The sequence below is a fragment of the Selaginella moellendorffii genome, unplaced genomic scaffold, assembly GCF_000143415.4.
Source record: "Selaginella moellendorffii unplaced genomic scaffold, v1.0 SELMOscaffold_40, whole genome shotgun sequence".
NCBI lineage: Eukaryota > Viridiplantae > Streptophyta > Lycopodiopsida > Selaginellales > Selaginellaceae > Selaginella > Selaginella moellendorffii.
Window position 1 is genome coordinate 1,238,766 of NW_003314301.1, and position 20,738 is coordinate 1,259,503.

Below are 20,738 nucleotides of genomic sequence, written 5' to 3' on the forward strand. Positions count from 1 at the left end.
CTTCTTCGACGCGCCACCAGTGCGCTTTTCAGTCCTCGTGTCTGAATATTCACAACGATCTATAATCAAAATGGCGTGAGGCCTCACGTGACCTTACCTTGTGCAGGTTGTGAGCTCGGCCCAACATGGGTATCTTCAACAGTAGCTGTTAACGTCGTTTCAACATCTGGGGGTGGCCACGCTCCTGCATACAGAGCTTGTGAGATAACATTTAAACTTAAAGTGCGTACTCACTAGGTTCGCAGAGAAGATACTGTTTTTCTTTGGCAACTGTAATTATATGCTCCATTGAAGTCACCTCTTCAATGGAGTTTGTCACCGCAACACACGGGACACCCTTGAGTAGTGCGGCTCAAAAGAATAGTCTGCCGCAGTTGTACTCGACAACGCATTTGCCCTTGGAGTCGGAAGCAGGTGACCCACCCGCTATTGCGTTGAAGACCCAGCTGAGCATTTCCCATGCTGCACCTGGAGCTTTCTCTGGATTCGAAAGCTCCATAGCCGTCTTCAGTTCCTCAGGCACGGGTAAATTGACCTCCCTCAGATCAATTCGATCGGCCTTGTCGAACGAAGCTGGGAAGTCACTCCAGTCCCACTTTGCTGCAGGACCAATAACAAGGGCGAGTGTGAAGATGCGGACATTCGTCGGTATCTTCTTCTTAGCCATTATCCCATGGATCTCCCGCATCTCCTTGCCTTTCAACCGAGCCTTCACCTCGTTCAAGGCCTTCTAGAACTTGTGATAGGATTCGGAGTCGTAGATCATACAGTGGACTGAAGATTCCACCTCCGCAAGTCCCACTATTAAGTCAATGATGGAGCTGACTTCGTCTGCATGAGTGATCTCCTCGTTTGTGAAGTCCATCACACAAAAGATGTTCTTGACCTGCTCATCTCCGCGGGAAACAATGCTCCTCCACCTTTGATCCTCATCCGAATTCACGTATACCCGGTAAGGTTCTCGATAGGCCTCTGCTGTGGGGTCGAGCTGTTTCTGAAGCCGGCGGTCGACATCCCTCTTAATGAAATTTGGATACTGATCCAACTTCTCAGCTTTACTTTTCGTGGCATCCCGCAGCAGATCGATGAACTTGGGGGCTCCCTTCACGTACTCGTCGATGTCTTCATTTGACAACTCCAGCTCTTCCATCATCTCTTGCGTGGTGTCGATGCTCACCCTCTCCACGGCCACTTGCTCGAAGATCCAATCCTTCAATAGCGCACGAGCTCTCAGAGTCGTGCACAAGTCCTCGTATGTCACAATATGGCCGGGAGTCATTTTGGTCTTGTTGAAGACTACCTCATCACATAGAAGAGCATTAGCCACTGTCAGAAGGTCGTCGTCATCTAGAGACCGCGAGAAACGCAAGGCGTTGAGCTTCAAATCATTGGGCTTTCGGCCGTCCTTCACACCCATTGAGTTTAGCAACTCCCCGTCATGGTACCTCCTCAGCACATCTACCCATTTGTCAAAAACAACTTTTGTCGCGAGTAGAATGTTATGGATGCTGAGTGTGTCATTAACCCCCAGTGTTTTCGAGAGAAGACTCGAGAATTCCTGTAATGGAAATGGCGTGAGGCCACATGCTATGCCACATGCAATGAGGCTTACCTGCCAGGCGCTAGTTGCTAGTGCATATCCTTGTCCTGGTTTTTGTGGCTTCTTCAGTTGAACCCAGAGCTTCCGTGTTCGTGCCAATGTCTCGTGCAAACCCGATTTTTAGCACGTTTCTTGCTTGACATTCTACGCGTGGGAGATGGATATGATAGATCGGAGGGGCGAGTTGCCTTTTATCAGGCGGACAACTCTTGTCTTGAAGACTTTCTTCACCTCCTCGCCCACCATAATATCCACAACTATCTCTTGCATCGCCAAACTAGAATGCTGCCCGGAGACGGCATAGAACCGGATGTTCTGATCGTTCAACACCTTCCTATTGATCAAGTCTAGAAACCTCGTCTCGCCCTTCATTGTTCGGTAGTAGGGGATCACGTCTGTAACCTCACACGCGCGAAATGTCACGACGGTTAGTAATCCCGCAACGTCATCATTCCTCGGACTTGGGCGCCACCATTAATTTCTGGATCGCCACGCGCATGCATGCACGTGAAATCCAAAAGAAATCCGCAACGTCATCATTCCTCGGATTGCATGCACGCGAAATCCAAAAGAAAGATCATGATTGGGATATCATTTAATACCCTCGCTATATTTATACCATGCATGATTGGATATTCCAAAGCATCTTGTATTTCCAAAAATGCCAGATGTTCAGCTAAATAAAGAATGGTATACAATGTCCTTCTTGATGACCCTGCATAGAAGCATCTCGATCGGACACCACATGAGACCACACGAGCCTTACAATGTTTCAGGGGCATTTGCCATAAATCCGACCGTTATTTTGCTCCAAGATTCTACAGTTTGGTGTGCATTGACCTTTCCATCGACACTGCAAAGGGACATCACAATCAGATGCGGGATCACAAGAAACTAACTTCACTAACTCTGGTTTCACCAAGATCTACGTAAGGAGTTATGAAATGAAAGGACCCTCTCTATTGAAATGTGTTTATGGTCCTAGGGGCATTGTGACATATCAAAGGATTTTGCATCAAGTTCTGTATTTGCATGTTTATCAAGCTACTGAATTGCTAAACCCTAAACCCTAAACCCTAAACATGTGGCAAATGCTGCGTGAAGAAAGATGCCCTTTCTAGGCAAATGCTGTAAGAGGCAGATGCCGAGCAGATGTATCTCAGGCTAGTGAAGGGGACAAACGAAAGCTAGCTATAAACATGACGGGATGCAAATAGATTACTAGGCTGGTCCTGCGAAAATCAAAAACCATAATTGAAAACATTGAAAATGCAAAAAGAAAGGTTTATAATATTTTTGAATTTTAAGCAACCAAAGGAATGTAAATAGGGCATGTGTTTGTAAGTTTAAAAATGCCTCAACCACTTAAATTCCCAAGTAAATAAAGCTGTTTCTATTTTTGGTACAGATAAACTTTATAGCGTGTGGGCTCATGCAATTTTGAACCCAAAAATGCACCAAAAAATGCTCGACTAGCATTATTCTTTGAATGGCGTGTGGCCTTATATTGCCATAAATGGACGTACACACACAGCATAATTATTCCTTTACACGGCGAATAATCTTGGTGCGGATCGCTGACATGGCATGGCAAAGTTCGAATCACTGACATGGCACAGCTGGATCGAGGCAAGGACATGATGTGACAAAGGTCAACCTCCGACAGCAAAGTCTAGAAGCTACTCAGTTTGAAATTTGTCAGAGGAATCATAAGATCTGGTTTGTCAGAGGATTTGATGTGACGTTCAAGCGTGTGTTATTTTTGAATTCTCGAACTCATTCCTAGGTCTATCATTTTTGTGCGCCGTGTTCTTGGTTCTGCTGAGCGCAGTGAGCGCTGCTTGTGTAAGCGGCGTTGTGAGCTGTGGTTTATGCATCTACGAGCGGTTGCGGCATTGCGAGCGGCAGTTTATGCAAGTGGCAGTTTGTGCGAGCGGCGCTACGAGCAGTTGCGGTGTTGCAAGCGGCGCTATGAGTAGTTGCGGTGTTGCGAGCGGCACTGTCTTTGGTGTGGCTACCGCTTCCTCTTGATATTCGGCACTTGTGCTTCCTGGTATGTTCACCATGGAATGGCTTAGGACCACATTTAGAAATGGCATGAGGCCACATGCCATCTTGGGCCCTTGCAATTTCATGGCTAGCGTATTGTCATGTATGTTTTTACTTGCCTGTAGCTGTGTGTATATCAAGATGGCATGAGGCCTCATGCCAATTTTGGGAATGCGAAATTTCACGTGGTTGTCATTGGCATGTTTGAATAATGCTATGTGGCTTCATACTATTAAGTTTGTTTGTCATGTTATGATTTACATTGTAGCAAGGCAAAAGGAATATAGCAACAGGCTAGCAGGGGCCAAAGATAGCGTGAGGCCTCATGCCATTAGTGGTACCACTAATGGCATGAGGGCTCATGCCAATTTTGTGAATGCGAAATTTCACGTGGGTGTCAATAGCATGTTTGAATAATGGCATGTGGCCTCATACTATTGAGGTTGTTTGGTATGTTATGATTTAGGCCATTCTCCAATCATTTTTTGTATGGTCTTAACTTCTTTTCTGCACTTTCAAAATGGCCTCCGCAAATGCGACGCATGTTCCCTCCGTGGATCTTAAGAACCGTGCTACATGGATTCAGGCAAAGGTGTTTCTAAACAACCCCGAGGGGGAGGTGGTAGCTGAGGGCTTAGCCACAGTTGTCGATCCAAGAGATGCGGTTGCTAATCAAGAATTGGGCTGGGATGATATTGGAGTTGCGATTTTAGAGGTTGTTGACACAGAAGAAAATAGTCTGACTATTGGAAGCATTGTGCGGTGGAAATTGAGGCACTTAGTGTTTGAGAATGTGAAGGATTCACAATCAAACACCACTACAACTGATGACAGAACATCTCTTCATGGGAAAAGAAAGTACACCTTCCTAAAGCACAGCCAAAGGGATCTGAGCAACGAACCGAAAAGGCAGAAAATGGCAATGGAGGTTCGAATGGTCTCGACAGTTGCTTGTTGCAAGAGGAGGTGCTGTCAACATACTGATTGGGATGCTATTGAAGAGGAGAGAGCAAGATACAAGACATTGTCCTGGAAGGCAGCTCGCAATTTTGTGTATGAGGCATTACGGTCATCTGTTGATGCTTCAGAACATCAGGTGGGGGGCATGGTCTTCCAGAGGGGTTTGGTCTGCATGAAGGCATGGAGAATCATTTATGGAGTCCCTCGAACCACATTCTACAGAATCAAAACTGAGTTCGAGGAACAAAGGGTTCAACAGGCAGTCCATGGGAACGACGGTACGCACAAAAACAAGGGTCATGTTGTATATGGAGAGGCAATCTTCAAGAGGTTTGTCGAGACATGTAGCGAGCAGCAACCACATAAAACCCGCCTCTTGGAAGATGGAACACAAGACACCCAACGAGTTCTCCCTTCCATGTATACCAAGGGGGCCATATTGGAAGATGTGAATCGGGAACTCTAGAGTAATGGCTACAGGAAGCTGAGCCAATCTAGATTTAGTAGATTGTGGAGCAACAGGTTCAGGGATGTGAGTATAGGAAAGTACTTCAGCTTTTCAAAGTGTGACAAGTGCACTGCTATCAAAATGGCTTTGTCGAAGAATTCTTGCATCGCTCAAGAGCGAGAGATGTTGGTTAGAAGGCGGCTCGACCACAACATCGAGCAGAGAAGCTGCAGGACTACATATTATCATAACAGGATTCTCTCCATGGAGAGACCTGACTCTTACCTCTGCATCATCCATGACAAAATGAACCAGAAAAAGATGTGCTTACCTCGACTCAATCCTGCCCCCAAGGCAATCTCTTCATCCATGCAGCTGCCTGTGTCTCTGTTTGGCATAATCGCTCATGGGCATGGTGCCCAGAACTATGGGAACTTCTTTGTACCTCTATGGGGTGGCGGGGGTGCAAACATGATGATTGCGTCCCTAGCAAAACACTTAAGGTCTCTACAAAGTGCGCAGACTGAGCTGAACGGCCAACCCTTGCATAAGGCCCTTGTCGATCGAACCCCATACAGGGTTCAACTGGAGGAGGAGCAAAGGCTTGCAGTATCGCGTGGGGCCCCATGCCATCCCAGTGAATATGTTGGCCGTCAGATTGTAGGGTTATCACGTGAGGCCTCATGCCATTCTGACGAGGCTGGTCGCCCGGTGAATGCATAGCCTCATCCAAACGAAGCAGAATCTCAAGGAAGTTCTTGCGGCCGATGTGGCCTTCCACCCCATCTTCTGCTCCAAACAGACAATGCTGGCAGTGAGAACAAAAACATGTACGTCTTCGCGTACTTGGCGATGCTTGTTGCCAAAGGCATATTTGAAACGATTACACTTGGCTTTCTCATGGTTGGGCACACTCATGAAGACGTCAATGCCATGTTCAGTCACCTGGCAGAGTCCCTCCGGCGATCCAATGTCCTCACCCTCCCACAACTCTAAGATGAATTCCAAAATTGCATCAAAGGCACTGTTGAAGCTGCACTTGTGACAGAGGTTCCAGACTTTAAGGGGTTTGTAAGAGGCTACATCAGGGACGGATCCGAAATGCTGATTGGCCACTCCAAGCCTCTTCAGTTTCATTTCAGCATGCGTGACGGTGCTCCAGTGATGAGGTACAAGATGAGAGAATGGGACACAGTGTGGCTGCCAGTGGATGGCATTGAACTCTTCAAGAGAGATCCCATAACTGGGGAACCTATGATTCCTCAGGGTTCCCCACGGCCGATGCACCCGGATGGACTCAAAGACCAGGAAAGTATAGTGGCCGGGATTAGACAGCATATTGCCTTCTGGAAGAGGGGGTTGGTGTTTGGTGGAGAATCCTATTTTCAGAGGTGCAAGCCTTTGCTCGAATATTGGGAGAAGATTATATCTGCTATCCAAAATGGGCTGGTTGTATATGAAGAATTGGAAGAGTCCTTTTGGCCAGAACCCAGAGCACCAGATAGTAGCGGAACAATGTCCTCTGGAAATGCAGTGACAGATAACGATGTTGAGGATCACTATTGTTGTAGTGCACGTGGTTTTGACCCTTTATCCTATGGTGATTTACCACAGGATAACACCACGAAGCGGAACCTAAACCCTCTTTGTGCCACGTGACAGATGCCACGTGTCACATGCCACGTGTCCATGCTACGTGTCCATAGGAACCCGAGGTTCAGGGCCTTGGGCCACTGAACAAAGGAACGGTGCCAAACTCCCAAGCGTGGAGCCAAGGAGTGACAGAACCGAACCACGGAGCAACTCCCGAGCATACAGCCCAAGGAGCGAAGGGACAGGAGCTCAGAGCGACTTGGAACAGTCCTAGAGTAACCAGCATCCCAATGCTAGGACCAGCACGCAAAACGGAGCCAAACGGAGTCTGGCGCTATTTCAGCATACCGGTGGCCTAACGCGAGGACATGGGTACTCCACCAACTAGCATGGAATGGAACTTGGGCTTAGACCCAAGCCGGACGCAGAACAAGGACAGGCACGCAAGCGGGAGCTAGACTATGCCTCAGGTTGGTCGGCCATGCCCGACCTACCCACTATCCCTACTATACATTTGGAACCCCCCATAGCCCCCCCCCCTTGAGGACACACGCTTTGGGCTTTCACCCCAAGCCTCCCTTAGTATCAGGAGTTAGTCTCTGGGACAAGCTTGAAACTTACTAAATATGGAATGGTGCTAGATTGCGAATTTGGACACGGGACGAACACCATTGTGTTCAGGCTGATCTCTACATTCCATAGATATGCCAAATGAGCAAATCTGGACACTTTCCATAAATAGCATTTGGGACCGAAATGAGACTAACACAAAGGGCATGATAGCGAGGGTGTTTGGCAGACACGGTAAGCTATCATGGAGCGATATTGAGGGACCAATCTCAATACGCGAGGGTTCTTGTCAAGCCAGTGCAAGACAGAGCAAAAGAGAACTAACAAGCCGGGCCAAGTATGCTCAGCTAAATAGACACTTAGGAATTCCTTCCTTATGCTCATCCGGCCAAATACAGATGCAAAGTCCAGTTTACTAACACTTGAACAAGAGGGGCTGATAAAGGGAACCAGCAATACCGACCTCCTGCCATCATGGCAGTAAGGTAAGAGTGTCCGTAAGGACTAGCTGACAGGTAACTTTCGATACCCGAAGTCACATTCGCGACACTCTCCCCCCCTAGGGAAGATCGACGTCCTCGTTGATGCACACTCGAGTCTAGAATACCGCCAAGGAAACAACTCTAGAAAAAGTTCACGGTATTCACACTATGTGAGAAATGCACCAACTTAAATGAGTTAAGGAGCAACCTCTTTGTCTAACGCGGATGCGCTACCAGCTCAGACACCTTCCGGCCGTCGCCGACAAGGAAATGACCAACAAAGTTAACCACCCTTGTTGCTCTGGGAGTCACCCAGCTACAAAAGAGTGATATGCCCCTGCCCGCAGAGACATAGAGAGAGAAGCCAGAGGCCCCAACCCTCCTAAGCAAAAAAACCAAACCCGTCGGTAAGGTTTAGATAGACTACTGTAAACAGGTAGTTAGAGTTGTTTACACGGTCACGCCCTTTCAACGGAATAAGGAACATCGACAGAGAGGCGGGTTATGTGACCAGTCGGCAGTAGCTACCCCATGACTAGAGATTTCACCATGCACATGAAGTGCCGAAGCCAGTCTGCCCATTACTGGCCCAAACTCAAAGATCAATAGATGGACAATATCAAAGTCATAGACAATGATATCTTAGAGTCTTAATTATCAATAAAGATATCTTAGATGAGAACACAAAAGTATTCCAAGTAAGTTATCATCTGATAAACTAGTATTATAGGATAGGAACCACCAAGATCATCATTTTTGGTAAACACAGGATTCACCATCCAACAAAATTCAATAGACAGTATATCATCAAGGAAACTTAATGATGAAACTTAACTACTAAAGATGGTAGATAGTATACCAAACAACTTACCAAAAACAACTCAAAGAACACAAAGTATGATGTATCACCCAAAGGAAATAACATCCCAATCTATTAGAACTAGCTCAAGCAACAATCAACACAATAGAATGAATGTGGTAAGACCAACAAACACCCATTCATGCCAACTATCATACTAGCCAATCTAAATAGATCCCAGTCAACAATACAAAGGAACCAGAGTTGCTTAAGCAAGTGTCAGCAACATCCTATTGATATCTCAAACCCAGCAGACCAATCCAAGGCAAACCACAAGGAACATATGGTATTGCGAAAAGCCATAAGCCACCAAGGAGAACAACTAACCATCATGAAAGATCACCAATCATCCCATCAACAAAGAGATGCATAATCATCGTCGAAGAAAGAATTTACCATCCCGAAGAACAGAAAATCATTCTTGATCAACAATAATCAAGCAAAACCTTTGTGACAAGGATAATCAACTATCCTAGATGATAGTCAATCATCACCAATGATTGCCAAATGCAAAAGCCAACTTCAACATTGAAGCTAATGAGCCAAAATGCCTTCCCCATCAGCTTCTAACAAATGGAACAATGAGCACGAAAGCTCAAGGAACCAAAAGCTCAAAGCAGCCTATAGCCAAGTCTTGCCAACATGATCACAAGTCTTGCATGAACTAATTTCGATGCTAAAGCTAATGAAGAGCATGTCTGTAGCAATCCAAAAGCTAAGCATAACGAAGCTATGCTCGATAAGTGATCACCAAACCGATCCTCCATGAATCCATCTATAGCAAGACGTAACTCACTTCATAACAAGCACAAGAAGAATCATCAATGATCGATATATTCCAACTCAAACCCAAGAAGGATTCAAACATTCAAATATCGATCACTAACTCTCCCACTTGTAGTGTTAGCATAGTTCACGACTGAATCACTTTTCAAGGAAAAGCCAAAGCTTAACCCCTACTAAATAATCTCGTTTAGAACACAACTAACTCAAACTTGCCACTCAGCTCGTTTGAATGCTAATATAATTGCTAACTAGCAAATGCACCAATGCCAATAACACAAGCCATAGCCAAATCATCAACACTATCTTCATCAAGACAAATGAAACTCGATATCAATCTTGCGGAGAGACATTTCATTTCACTGAAATCTCAACATCAACAATGTCAACGACAAGGCATCACTTCAATGCCATCAGCACTAGAACAAAGCTAGAAGAAAGCACAAGTGTATGACCACTCAAAGCTCTCTAGCAACTAAGCTAACCAAGGTCAAAGATACTATACTTAGTATCCAAGACCAATCCTTCAACATTACTCAGGTATAGATAACACTTCTTCAAGGAGTGAATCACCACATCCAAGACTCCATGAAATCCAACACTATGAACTAAATGCAACCAAATGATATAAACAGAGGTAGAGTCAACATACCAACATGGAAAACCACATAAGTCTAATGACACGATCCTCCGCAACGCCATCCGGTAAAGCAAGCCCATCACTGATAAATCTTCATCGAGTGAAGCAAGTGTCAACAGTCCTTAACAAAGTCTACAAGCAATCACTAGTCGCAAAGCAACCAACAATCACTCTTCAACTTGCCTTCACAAGACCTAACACTAAACTCATGTCATCGAGTCATATACTTGTCCAACATGAACATAATACCCCAAGTATGAGATAAAGGTTCATAGACAAGCACAAACTAAATGACCACTCGAATCCAACTCAACCGCGATAAGCTCACCAACACATTTAGTCAATAGCTCTGAGCATGCCTTAAAGAGGCTAGCTATGCATGATCAACACTCAGTTGAAACTAAAGTGAAGACCATAAGAAGGATTCATATCGGTACACAACCTTCTCATAGACAAAGCTATAGTACGGGTACTAACATCTCAACCTCAAACAACTAAGTTGAACATCACCATCCTCAGCCAAGGTGCAGGGCCACCAAGACCAAGTCAAGATCAGTAAGAGCTCACTACTCTTATAGAGTCTAAACGAAATGTAAGGTGCAACCTGCCACCAAACATAACACTACAAAAGAAAGGCACAAGGGTCACCCTTCTTAGAAAAGCGCAACGGCCACTTTTCTATACCAACTCTAGACTCTATCCAACTCAATTGCCTTAGCCCCAAAAGCTAGCATCCCTTTCGGGTCGCATCATACAAACTACCTACTAAGGTCTAAGCTAACCTAAGTCAACTCCAACCCCTTCACTAGTTTGTATCGGCTTATGAAAACGGAATGGTTTTCGGACAAAGTGATCAACAGATCAGCCATCGGAAAAGCCTAAGAAAATTTGTGGAAAATTTTCCATCCTAGAGAAAGAATGACTCTCAGTCTAGGAATACAAGCTTTCAAGACTCAACCAACTTCCTCCTACTAACAACTTCACATAAGTTCACCTCAACACAAATTCTTATGACCCATAGTATGCTTAAGCATCGAACATCTTTTTGCCCATACTTCCGACATCCAACACCGATATCCGCAAAATGCAAAATGAACATCTATTGTTTGATCACGAAGACCACATCTTCAGATATCCATATTGCACTAACACTCTTCTTCAACCATTTCAGGATCCAATGTGAAGCCAAAACACTAACAAGAAAAATGACATGGAAAATCAAGCTCTAAGGAAAATTCCTCATCACTCAAACAACAATGCCACTTCCACTAACACAAGTGCTAGTGATATCAATGCCTCAACTACACACTTTCTCCATCTGGCAATCTACTCCAAGTGCTAACGGTTCTACTGACAAGCTATAGCAAATGAATGCTACAACCATTTTCCAACACCTTATGGGCAAACCCTCAAGGAACAAGAAACCAACTTAAGCTTAGCATAATGGACCACCATTGAGAATCCAGTCAAAGCTACTACAATGCTACTACATGTAAGTAGACTAGCTTCACCATCAACCACTTTGGGGTTGATCATCGTTTAACCAAGCAACTTCGTAAACACATTGCTCATTATCACATGGATATGATATAGAAATCACAATGACTTGATCATCAATTGAGCATCACCACGAGCAATGCCAGTGTCATTACTTCAAAGGTTTATGTGAGTATCAAGTGCCAACTCAATTCGACAAAATGCAACATAAATGCCACACTCCACCAATAGAGGTTTACAACACCCAACATCACTAACTTTTGTTCACAACACGGACAAGCTTATGCCACTCTCTTTCCGACCAAACTCAAAACTAGTCCAACACCAAGCTACTCAAGGAGCAATAGCAAGTTTCCCCGGAAAAGAATTGAGCATTGCAACCCAAGTCTTCCAATAGCAAGCCTAGACAAAATGGCATAGCGCTTCACCGCTATCCATCCCATGACTCACCACTTGTAAGACCATCATTTCCAACATGTATCAAGGTAGGGACTCTTGATTATATAATGTGAACACGAGCAATGAGTCACACCTCGTTGCAAATCATCTCTCCAAGAAGAGAATATGATTTACGTGTTTGATCCTTCGTCCCTGATGACTCTCTTTTCGGTTTCATCTTTGACTAAACCTCAAGCTTGCTTTCGCACTGCTTTCAGTCCAATCCAAGAAAAGTTCATAAGAGAGCACGGCAATGATTACTTGAATCAATAGACTTATCCCTACAGTCTTGATTGATCCACTTGTAATCATGCCTAAGAAGGATCCACTAGTACCGTGCTAAACAGCTATGGACCAGCCTATTTGCAACTCAAAGCAAACCCAGGGAAGGTTTTCTTTTATCCATGGTACAAGGAACAACTCATGGAACCACCGATATGCTAACATTAATCCTGCCAACTCAAAGTGTAACCTTGAGTTCCTAATGTGCCTCACTCACAAGTCCAAGCTCAAACTCGTGCGAACGGAACAACTCAATCCCTCTTGTGAGCCCAAGCTCAAGCTCACAAAATATGGTACAACAAGGTAACCGAATCCATACCCAAGGAACGAATGCGAAGCCTTTGCACCCAAACATGTACCCACTCGGATCATTGTTTTCATCTCTGCGTATGCAACGAGACTAGTTGCCCAATCTCATTGAATAGTACTCGCTGAGATTCATCCTCTGATACCAAATGTAGCGCACGTGGTTTTGACCCTTTATCCTATGGTGATTTACCACAGGATAACACCACGAAGCGGAACCTAAACCCTCTTTGTGCCACGTGACAGATGCCACGTGTCCATGCTACGTGTCCATAGGAACCCGAGGTTCAGGGCCTTGGGCCACTGAACAAAGGAACGGTGCCAAACTCCCAAGCGTGGAGCCAAGGAGTGACGGAACCGAACCACGGAGCAACTCCCGAGCATACAGCCCAAGGAGCGAAGGGACAGGAGCTCGGAGCGACTTGGAACAGTCCTAGAGTAACCAGCATCCCAATGCTAGGACCAGCACGTAAAACGGAGCCAAACGGAGTCTGGCGCTATTTCAGCATACCGGTGGCCTAACGCGAGGACATGGGTACTCCACCAACTAGCATGGAATGGAACTTGGGCTTAGACCCAAGCCGGACGCAGAACAAGGACAGGCACGCAAGCGGGAGCTAGACTATGCCTCAGGTTGGTCGGCCATGCCCGACCTACCCACTATCCCTACTATACATTTGGAACCCCCCATAGCCCCCCCCCCCCCTTGAGGACACACGCTTTGGGCTTTCACCCCAAGCCTCCCTTAGTATCAGGAGTTAGTCTCTGGGACAAGCTCGAAACTTATTAAATATGGAATGGCGCTAGATTGCGAATTTGGACACGGGACGAACACCATTGTGTTCAGGCTGATCTCTACATTCCATAGATATGCCAAATGAGCAAATCTGGACACTTTCCATAAATAGCATTTGGGACCGAAATGAGACTAACACAAAGGGCATGATAGCGAGGGTGTTTGGCAGACACGGTAAGCTATCATGGAGCGATATTGAGGGACCAATCTCAATACGCGAGGGTTCTTGTCAAGCTAGTGCAAGACAGAGCAAAAGAGAACTAACAAGCCAAGCCAAGTATGCTCATCTAAATAGACACTTAGGAATTCCTTCCTTATGCTCATCCGACCAAGTACAGATGCAAAGTCCAGTTTACTAACACTTGAACAAGAGGGGCTGATAAAGGGAACCAGCAATACCGACCTCCTGCCATCATGGCAGTAAGGTAAGAGTGTCCGTAAGGACTAGCCGACAGGTAACTTTCGATACCCGAAGTCACATTCGCGACAATTGTGGGCCGAGGAACAAGAAGCCGGATTCAGCATTCAATCCAGTACAGGTCTGCAAAGGAATGGTCGTGCTTGTCAGACCCAGTAATAAAAAACAAATGATATGGGTGGGGCGCTGCATCACTGATGCAGAGGAGGACGCGGAAACTAACTCCTTCAATGTAACTGTGGAGTGGTTCAAGCCAAGTTCCGGATATACGAAGGATTGCCTAGAAAAGAGATGGGTGCTGAATCCAAGGGATCCCAGCATGAGCATATCGGTGGATAATGTTGTGCATGGTTGGATGCGGAAGCAGAGTGCCACCATCACCTTGCCAGACCATGCAAGAGATGCAGCAAGAGCATTCATAACCCGGGTTCAAGGTGAGATTCATTAATATTCCTTTACTAAGTTTATAATGTATTTTATTTCAAGGTGAACAATCCGAATCTGAATCAGAGGAGGCGTGATGGCATGTGGCCTTACGTCATTCCTAGGTGAGATGATACAAATAACAAGTATAAATTCTTAGTTGTTCTAGCAAATCTTACTTAAAGTTCAAGGTGAACAAGCCGAATATGAATTCATCGGATTGTTATAACAAATTGCGAGGTGATGGCATGAGGCGATACACCATTTGAGAGTGGTAGCCATTCCTATATGAGGTGAGTGAAATATTTATTAGAAATACCTCATTCAATTGTGCACTTCTAAGTCTTGGTCCACTCAGTACTGTTTGCATGTTTCTATTTTAATTCTTTCTCTAAAATGTTATTTAGCATGTGGCTTCATGCCATTGCTCTCCACAATCATGCATTGAATTTTTCTATCCTTGCATAATACTTCTCCATATATATAGCATGTGCGCACATGTGATATGGTTCATTAGGCCTGATATAGTGTGTGATGTAAAACAAAGATGATGTGACATATGCATTTACCAATCACACGTGCATAAATCTAATAATATGGCGTGTGGCCCATATTAATGGCACATAAACCCATATTGTGGGCTTACGTGCTTTATGTACCATCATTCCCTTGCAGCGTGTGTGTTGGTTTCCTTTTATAACACAACGAACTCCATATTTTAGGGTGAAGAGCGTTCTCATGGCAAGCACAAAATCTGTAAGTGAGGCAGAAAAGGAGACGAAGAAGGAGATAGGTGAAGATGTAGAATATATAAGTCTTCCAAACTCCCCGTACTATACTCCAGGTGATCATTTTTCTGAACAAACGGCAACATTAACAACTATCGAGAACGCCCCAGTAACGTCAGAGACAACAATCCAAAGCAAAACAACTGACCCGGAGAAGGATGATAGTACTGCTGAGAGTACCAAAAAGGAGGTGTCCACTAGCGCTTAGGCTTATAATGGCATGTGCCCTCATGCCATTTACTTGATCACCAAATACCTTTTTCCCTTTGCACTAGTATATCTTAATACCGGTCTGAGAAATAGAATGGCATGTGCCCTCAGGCCTTTTACTAAATCACCTTTGAAAGAAATGCAAGCCTCTATGTCGTAAAAAAAAGGTACTAGAGAAATTCCTTAATAATATAAATGTTATTTAGTTTCATGAAAATACACTAAGGGTCAAATGAGTTAAATGACTTCTCCAGACTAGCAATGCCTCTTGCTACACCTTCACAATTAGATTCGTTAGAAAAAGATAACATTGAATAATATCTAAATGTTCTCACCATTAAGTTATATGTCTGGCTAATAGAAATGACGTTCATCTTGGAAAGCTCACCACACGCTCAATGAAAAAATAAATAGTGTGTGCGCGCATGCCATCGCTCTTCTTTAGCTTCAGATTCGGCTTGTTCACCTTGACAATGAGATTTATTATACAACCAGATGGACTCAGTCTGGACACAAAGTCACTGCGCTAGTCACCATGCCCCAGATTATGTCTAGCCCCTAGACAAAAAACATATAATTTCACGTCATTTTCAAATACTTGAAAATTTGTACCTAGTCCCATTTTACTGAATAAATCCCACTTTAACGAAATAGAGCTTTAATCAAGTCATTGTGATATTTATATCATCTCCATGTGATAATAAACAATGTGTTTACAAAGTTGTTTGGTCAAACGATGATCGACCCCAAAGTGGTTGATAATGAAGCTAATTTACTTGCACATAGTAACATTGTAGTAGCTTTATTCTCAATGGTGATCTATTATGCTAAACTTAAATTGATATTTAGTTTCTTTGAGGGTTTGCTCATTAGGTGTTGAAAAGGGTTATAACTTTATTGTTTATTGGTTTATCTATTAGCATTTGGAGTAGATTGTTGGATGGAGAAGGTATAAAGTTGAGGCATTAACATTGCTAGCACTTGTCTTAGTGAAAGTGGCATTATTATGTTGATGTAAACTCCTGAGTTTGGACTTCCCGGGAGGTCATCCAGCCCAATACTATTCAAACCCAAGGACATTTAACCTTAAATATCCTAAAACCCTTAATTGATTAGAAAAAGGGGTGCACTTTTATTCATGGGCCCTCTCCTTTTATATTTAAACTCCATAGATCGTTTTTCGAGTCGTTCTCTTTAATTGCTTACAGTTGAGTGATAAGGAACTTTCCTTAGAGCTTGATTTTCCATGTCATTTTTCTTGTTAGTGTTTTGGCTTCACATTGGATCTTGAAAAAGAGTGTTAATGCAATGTGGATATCTAAAGATATGGTCTTCGTGATCAAACTTTGAATGTTCATTTTGCATTTTGCAAATATCGGTGTTGAATATTGGAAATATGGGCATGATATTCAATGCTTAAGCATGTTATTGGGTCATGAAAATTTATGTTGAGGTGAACCTATGTGAAGTTGTAGGTAGGAAGAAATTGGTTGAGTTTTGAAAGTTTGTATTCCTAGACTGAGAGTCATTCTTTTTTTAAAATGAAAATTTTTCATAAATTTTTTTAGACTTATCCAATAGCTGATTTGTTAATCATTTTACTCAAAAACCATTCTGTTTTTGTAAGCCAATACAAACTAATGAAGGTTTGAGTTGACTTTGGTTAACTTAAACCTTAGTAGGTGGTTTGTATAATGCAACCTGAAAAGGATGCTAACTTTTGAGGTTAAAGCAATTGAGTTGAATAGAGTCTTGAGTTGGTGCAGAAAAGTGGCTATTGCGCTTTTCTAGAAAGATCACTTTTGTGCCTTTCTTCTGTAGTGTTGTGTTTAGTAGTAGGTTGCACTTTGCATTTTGTTAGACTCTATGAGAGTAGTGAGCTCTCATTGATCCTGATTTAGTTTTGGTAGCCTTGCGCCTTAGTTGAGTATGGTGATGTCCAACTTAGTTGTTTGAGGTTGAGATGTTAGTACCTATATTATAGCTTTGTCTATGAGGAAATTATGTACCAATATGAGTCCATCTCATGGTCTTCACTTTAGTTTTGATTAAGTGTTGATCATATAAAGTTGGCCTCATGCTCAGAGCTGTTGGATAGACGTATAAATGAGTTTATTGTAGTTGAGTTGGATTCGAGTGGTCATTTAGTCTATGTTTGTTCATATACTTGAAGTGTTACCTTCTTGTTGGACAAATATGCAACTTAATAACATGAGTTTAGTGTTTGAGTCTTGTGAAAGCAAGTTGAAGAGTGATTGTTAGTTGCTTTGCATTTAATGGTTGCTTGTAGATTTTGTTAAGGACTTTTGATACTTATTTTGCTCAATGATGATTTAGCAGTGATAGACTTGTTTTATCGGATGGTGTTGCGAAGGATCATATCGTTAAATTTATATAGGTTTTTCATATTGGCATATCAACTCTACTTTTGTCGATATCATTTAATTGTGTTTAGTCCATGGTGTTGAATTTCATTGAGTATTGGACGTGGTGAATCACTCCTTAATGATGTATTATCTATAATTGAGTATGTTGAAGAATTGATCTTAGATACTAACTAAAGTATCTTTAACTTTGGTTAGCTTAGTTGCTAAAGAGTTTTTGGTGGTGATTCACTCTTGCTTTCTATTAGCTTTATTATGGTGTTGATGGCATTAAAGTGATGCTTTATCGTTGACATTATTGATGTCAAGATTTAAGTGAAATGAGATGTCTCTCTATAGGATTGATATTGAGTTTCATTAATCTCAATAGAGATAGTGTTAATGATTTAGCTGTAGCTTTGTATTATTGGCATTTATGCATTTGTTGGATTAGCAACTATAATGGCGTTCAAATAAACTGAGTAGCAAGTTTGAATTAGTTGTGTTCTAAACGAGATTATTTAGTAGGGGTTGAGCTTTAGTTTTTCCTTGAAAAGTGATTTATTTGTGGAATATGTATGAAATATAAAATCCCTAAGCCCCAAAGAGGAGTTAGTAGTGGCCACATAATAGTGGCTGAGGTGAAAGCTAAATGAGCGTAATATGTTTGAACCAAAAGCTCTGACTTGAAAAGCCAAGAGCAAGAGTGGAACTCCCAACGAAGTGCTTAAGGAACGAGCATGAAGCGAGCAATAAGTGAGTCTCTAAAAAAGGGATACAAGAGGACTAACATATGACACATGGAAGTGTCCAAAATGGACCTGAGATGGAGTACAAGATGGAGTCCGAAATGGACCTAAGATGGAGTCCAAGATAAAGTCCGAGATGGACTTGAGATGGAGTCTGAGATGGACCCGAGATAAAGTCCAAAATGGAGTCCGAGATGGATCCGAGATGGAATTTGAGATGGAGTCTGAGATGGAACCAAGATTGAGACCAAGAATGAGACTGAGACTGAGTCCAAAACCGAGACCGAGATCGAGTGTGAGTGTGAGTCTAAGTTCGAATACTAATACAAGCTGTTGGGTGAAAGCCCAAACCAATCATCCCTCGGGAAGGGGGGAAGGGGGGAAGGGGGGGGGGGGGGGGGGTGTGACCGAATGCAGGGAATTCCAAAAGTATAGTAGAGAGAGTGTGGGGGTTGGACCCTTAGTGGAGCATGTTTAGCCAAGAAAGCTATATCCACATGTTGGGTGATGATATATCCATTGAGAAGACCAAGGTTAAAGTGAATATGGATTGATAGACAAAGTAACTTAATGAAGTGTTCAAAAGTTAACTTTAGTTCTTCTGAAAGATCGAATGGTCAATGCTTCCAATCCAAGTGTGGGTGGCACTACCTATTTGGATACCTAGTGTGGCTCAATGGAACCTCGCTCTAGCCCCATGGCTAGAGCACCCAAAGGCAGAAGGTGGGGAGAGTACCCATAAGACTCACATAGGGCTATGGTGTTCCGAAATGCTGTCCCAAAGTCCTAGATTGTGGAAAGGAAAAGGAGCAATCCTTTGTTGCAATGACCAAGGATACGGTCACATGGTGAGGAAATTCTAGAGGACAGTGGGACTTAGTGGTCGGGCCTATAGGCCTTCACCCAGTGGCAATGTTGGTGAAAATAGCCATACACAGAAAGGGACTTAGTGGGGACCGAAAAAAGGATATTGGGGAAGGTGATATGTCCCCCATGTCTACGGGCATCTGAAAGATGTTAAAAAATGGATCTAGGATGATTATGCATGGATGAATGGCCTAGTCTTTGAGAGATAGGACTGTGATGTAAATGGGCATGGCCTTAACGTAATGGGCTAATATGTTAGTAGTACTTTTGGGTGTCGGTCATGAGATTGGACACATGGAGCACTTAGACTGCCAAACACCTTCGCTATCATGCCCTATGTGTTGGTTCAGTTCTGGATCCATGTGCTATTTATGGTAAGTGTCTAGATCCACTCAAGAAGCATATTTACGGAATGTAAAGAGTGTCCTTAACTCTATGGTGTTGTTCTTGCTCCCAAATTCATGATCTAGCACCATTCCACATTTAGTAAGTTTTCATGTATATCCCAGAGATTAACTCCTGGTACTAATGGTAGCTAGGAGTGAAAGCCCAAAGCATGTGTTCCTCAAGAAGGGGGGAGGATGGGGTTTTTGTGGGGGGTTCCAAATGTATAGTAGGGACAATGATTGGAATGCATAATCGACGGCTGACCACCTAAGACGCTTCCATTAGGCTGTGTCACTCTTTGTTCTATGTCTAGCTTGGGTCGAAGCCCAAACTCCATGCTACTCTAGTTGGTACCCTCCTCCTCTCGTCAGGCTACTAGTATGCTGAAATTGTGCCAAACACTGTCTGACACTATTTTGCATGCAAGTGCTAGATACGGGGAGCCAGTGCTCATAAAATTGAGAGTGTACTACACCCTCATCTTGTAGTGCAACAGGCTTGAATTTCGGCTCCAAATTCATGTGTGCTATAATGATGCCTTTTGCAAAAACTCTATAAGGGTTTAAATATAGAAAAAAAAGGCCCATAAATAAAAGTGCATCCCATATTTTAATTAATTGGGATATTTAGGGTTAAGTGTCCTTGGATTTGAGTAGCATTAGGCTAGGTGACCTCATGGGAAGTTTGAATCAAAGAATTTACATTTGGTATTAGAGGGGTCTTGAGTTTGACTCTATTAGTTAGTTAAATTGAGAGGAGCAAATGCCACTAGCGAAATTGCTAAAAACATTATTGATCTCAAGCCTTTAAATGGAGCTGTATATATCTTGCTCTCAAACATGGGGAACTACACTATATATTGAGATTAATATTTGGCAAGTCCAATTTGCCTCTAGATGGGCTTGACCTAAGGGGTAAGTTGTCAACTCGACCATAATATCCCCTATTACCAAAGAAGCCTCATGTCCCAGCAAAAATGGACTCTTACATGTGGGCACTAGTGTGAAAAACACTATTCCATGAATTAGGACAAGTCAAAAAAGTGTTGCGTGATGGATATAGACACTCCATCATCATGGATGCATAAAGAAAACCACATTATATTGGGGAACTAATGGGGGATCTCACAAATAAAAGTGTTTCAAGTGTGGAGTATCATCCCACTAGAGAAATTCTTCAAGTGCTTATGATTCAATAATAGCGTGAGCAAGCAACATTGATCTTGGTTTA